We start from the raw sequence: 4,929 nt of genomic DNA on the forward strand, positions 1-4,929 counted from the left end.
AAAAAAAAAAAAAAAAAAATAAACACATCATGGTAAAATTAATACCTTCTCAGCTTCGCATCGAAGCTAAAAAATATTTACAAAATTAAAAAAAACCAAACCAAATGGAATATATCTAGGAAATAAACAATTATCGTTACGCTATAACTTTTTTATTAATCAATAATAATTTAATGTATTTCATATTGTCGATGTATAATTTTTTACATACACACTTCAACTTTTTGGGGTAGAGTTGTCTCTTAAGTTTATTATGGTGAATAGGCTCGTAAATAAATTAGTTTTAGTTATATTTCCCCAATCATGGAATGGAATTTGAAGATACTATCATGGTTAAGTTAAATATTTCTCTAAAAGAATATATATTTATATTAAATAATATACACATTTATTTAATGTTTTTATTTTTCAATTTTATTTATTTTTTAGCTTCGATATAAAGCTAACAAGCTATTTTATATCCATTTTAATATCAAATTTCTATTATATACAAAAAAAAAATGTATTATTACTGTTACATATTAATTAAAAAAACTGAACCGTAGTCAACACAATAAATGTTGATTTGCCAAGGTTAAAGTTGTTTACATATTTATACCCAGCGCAATATTATGTACTAATAAATAATATAAAAGAATTAACTAAAAAATAAAAATATGTTTCATAATTGAATTAAGAATAATTTGAAAAATAATAAATAATTAATATTTTTATTTTAATTGATCGATAACCTTTCAAAAAATGGTTTCCTGGGTGAACAGGATTGTAAATTAATAATTTAATTTTAACGCACTATCTAATTAATCATATTAATCATATCACCCATTGAACGCGATTCTGCCCGAACGCCCGCCGCTTCATTACGAAACGCTCGTGACGGAACGCGAGTCTCAGGTAGACGAAGTCCCCGCGTTATGCCGGACCGTCGACCCAACCACATACGCCGACAGACCGGTTAACTTGGCGCTAGAGGACCCCAAACGGCATTACTTGACTCACAAGCGCAAAAGTCATATACCATCCCGGCAATAGCCCATAATTACGGAATTGTGCACAAAGGACCCACACACGCGGTTAGACTAGCAGACGGCCGCACGACACCAACCGCCGGCACCGCTACTTTTACCGCGAACATCGCATATCTGACAATCACTTTTACGGCTGTTATGTTAGAGAATCTGTACTGTGACGTACTCCTGGGACACGACTTTCTAACAGAACAGAAAGTCTCCTGGGACTACGCTGCATGTACAATTCACTTGGGCGCGACGCGACGCACTACAGGTTGTTGGAAAGCGAGTACTCGGCACACGCCACCCGATGTAGATCTATCAACACTAGATATAGCAGGCGACTCACACACACACGCACATTATTAACGCTCACGATACAAAATTACTCTGCGGTTTTTAACGACACAGTGGACGCACAAAGCTGATCGAACACAACATCGTTCTAAAAGACCATTGCGCAAAAATCATATCAGTACCCGCTACACAAACAACAAGCGATAGACGAAATGGTAGGCGACATGGAATCACAAGGGCTCATAGAACTCAGCACCTCTCCTTGGTCAGCACCAGTCGTGCTGGCCAAGAAATAAATATAGTTTAAAAAAACTATATTTATTTTTTAGTTTCATGTTATGATAGTAGTTACTATCAATATCATGGTTGTAATGGGTAACGGGAAATCAGAGTTCGATTCCGAAGAGAGAGTCAGAGAAACGGCTACCACATCCAAAGAAAGCAGCAAACGCGCAAATTACTCACTCCCGGAACGTGGAGGTAGTGACGAAAAATGACGATACGGAAATCATCCCTCGTAATCGGAATGAATACTTTATATCTCTTAATTAGAATAAAGTGTGTTATTATATAAATTTTAATATTAATTAGAATATAAATATTTATATACAAATAAAGCGACTTAAGTACGTAAACGTATCATGCAATAGGTATAGCCGTGTTTTATTGGCGGCCGGGTCGGACTAATGTTATACCTGAGGTATAATTAGCAGTAGGAATATATACGTAAGCCGTATGACACGCGGATGGTATTGGTCAGTCAAAATAAAAATTTGTTTATATATATATATATATATATATATAATATTGATGACAAGCACGCGTGTAGGGGTATGATAACCAAAAATAAATTTATATAGGAATAGTGTTGCCGTCGTTAGGTGAGCTAGGCGTGGGATGGGGTAAATGCGTTATGGTCTCAAAGCCATAGACGACGGAATATGTGATAACGCGTGGCGAGTGAAAAGTTACAAACATACATACATACAGGTGAAACTAATATAAGCGTGTTACAAAGACGGCTCATATCGCTTATGTGTCGACTACCTGCGACTTAACGAAGTGACCGTATGGGACGCGTATCCCATGCCTAATTTAAACAAAATGATTAGAAGCATGAGAGGGGTGAAAGTTTTCACGACACTCAACTTAAAATCGGGTTACTGGCAGTACTCGTTACAACAGAACGTACGCGAATACACCGCGTTCAGAACGAAAAAGGGCTTATTTCAGTTATTTAAATTTTTTCGGAAAAGTGTCGAAACACATCTAGACCACCTTAGCAAGGTTCTAGAACGCCTAATGCGTCATGGCCTAACATGCCACACTAAAAAGTGTGAGATCGGGTATTCTGTAATTTCTTTTTTGGGACACCGGGTGCATGGGTTAGGCTATGGTTCTGTGACTATGTATCTTTGATCTGCAGATACTCAAATTTCACATAACTTACAAAAAAAAGCTGACCCATCACTCGAAAATACTTTTTTCCCGAACTCATTGACGTATTTCAATAATACTCTAGACACTGATTGCTTATTTTTCGGCATTTTTGACGTCAATACGAAATAATAAGACTCAAACGTAAACTACGAAGAACACGAGAAGACACTTAACGACTGAACACTGAAGAAGTGAAGACTTAACTAAAATTCTATAATAAACTTAAAACTACAGTAGTACAATCTACAAATGTCGATGTACCGTCGTTCGTCATATTTACCCCAATATTGTCTTATCACATATCCGGTCGGCTACGGTGGTCTACGGAAATTCCGAAATAACAATCAATACGCGCACTTGAATATTTTAACATACCTCTTACCTTTAAAAAAAAATTAAATTATATTATTCACAATTTATAAGTATATAAAATGTACAATAAATGAGAAAAATCAACAAAATTACAATTAAATAGAAAAAAGTGATCAAAATTACAATAAAATTGAAAAAATTGCAAAAAGTTGCACTAAAAACTTTTAGATATAAATTCGAACTCGCATAAGATGAATTTAAAACCTACTTAAAAACAAATCCAAGCAATAGAAAAAAAATTGCAAATGCAACAACATCCGAGCCCTAATTATAACTTACATAATTGACAAGTTTAGTTAACAGATAGTTATTCTATTAAGAAAATGATTGATTGATAACAACTTTTGTTATCAAAATTTATGTTACATTTATCTTAATGCATTTCTGTGCCCCGTAACTTAAACCCTACCAAAGTATCACAACATCCATAATTCCTGAACTGTTAGTTAATTATGTATGTTCCCATTAAAAAAACAAATTTGGTACTCGCATAAAGGAAAATGGTTGGACAAAATAATTATTTAAACATTTAAAATGCGAGGAAAAATATTAATTCAATAAGCTAAAAAAACAAAATTCTAAAATTATTATATAACAATAAATTTAATCAATCATACAGTCTGAACCGTCCTATTTAACTTAGAATTATTGGCAGGGGAAGACATTATTCAAACATCGAGTAGGTTTTGAGCATTTTAATTTAACATTTAATTATTAAGTGTGTAGTCCACATATTTTTACTTATGTGATCCCAATACTTAAACTTCTTAAGTATTCGAATACTAGTATTTAAATTCATTTGGGACGTATTTGTATAAAAATATTAAATAATTTTTAATGTAACATGCAGCTAAATAGCTGCCTTAATCATTATGACTCCTTAAATAATGAAAATTATTATCCTTGTTAAAAAATATGTGTAAAATTTTGTGATATTTGAAGGCACTTACTAAGAATTGCACCGATAACAGACCCCAAAGGTATGAATTATACTTAATATTAGTGTATGTTGTCTGATCACAGTGTATTTTAAATAAGAACAATAATAAATAAATGTAGGTAATGAACCAAAAATTAAGTTAATCAGATTTTTAATTAAAAGGTTGGGTTGGGTTCAAGGTTCAGAACAATANAAGGTTGGGTTGGGTTCAGGGTTCAGAACAATAAAGATAAATAGATATAAAATGTTATTAACTAATTTTCCTCTTTGTTAAGGTATAAAGTTCAACGAACAGTTAAGCATGCTTATTAGTACACTGAGGCAATAAACAGTGGTATCTTACGCTCGAATATCAAGAAATGTAAATGTCAGTTCTGTTTAGCGTTAATATTTGTAACACTATTCCCGTATTACGTATTTTTAGATAATTTTTTTGTGGTTTTTTTAATATTAAGCTTGATAATTGAATTTGAAAATGTACTTTTTTATTAAACTTCAATCAATTATAACTCTTTACTAATACAATATATCCAAAAACGCATATGTGATCATCTCCAAAATATTATTCTTTTTCGTTTTTATAATGGGTGTTAATGCTCTAAGTGCAGTACTTAGTGTGTAAAATGCATTTTAAAAAGACATGTTTTTACGCTCTAAAATTGGCTGTATAATGTCGTNTTACGCTCTAAAATTGGCTGTATAATGTCGTCTAACGCATATAATTTCGCGTTCTATTTAAAATTAATAGATATATGCCACTACTATCTGTACTCACCCCCATTACATACCTACTCAATAACAGAGTGATCGGCTTATCGTAAATTAGATAACTTGCAAAAATAAATACATTATTGAAAAACAAATTTTTGA

The 4,929-nt window shown here is 32.5% G+C and overlaps 1 protein-coding gene and 1 long non-coding RNA gene across 5 annotated transcripts in view; both read right to left on the minus strand.

Annotated features, from left to right (window-relative positions):
* The window catches only part of LOC126893785 (elongation of very long chain fatty acids protein AAEL008004-like), a 30,588-nt gene extending 27,458 nt beyond the window's left edge, over positions 1-3,130 (minus strand). For all 4 annotated transcript variants that reach the window (XM_050664287.1, XM_050664286.1, XM_050664288.1 and 1 more), the window contains exon 1: positions 3,028-3,130. The gene's annotated coding sequence lies outside the window, so the exon portion shown is untranslated. The remainder of the gene's footprint in view (positions 1-3,027) is intronic.
* LOC126893823 (uncharacterized) overlaps positions 1-4,929 on the minus strand; it is a 138,307-nt gene that overhangs the window by 97,657 nt on the left and 35,721 nt on the right. The window lies entirely within an intron of this gene.

The sequence above is a fragment of the Daktulosphaira vitifoliae genome, unplaced genomic scaffold, assembly GCF_025091365.1.
Source record: "Daktulosphaira vitifoliae isolate Bord-2020 unplaced genomic scaffold, ASM2509136v1 Scaffold_1, whole genome shotgun sequence".
NCBI classification, from domain to species: Eukaryota; Metazoa; Arthropoda; class Insecta; order Hemiptera; family Phylloxeridae; genus Daktulosphaira; species Daktulosphaira vitifoliae.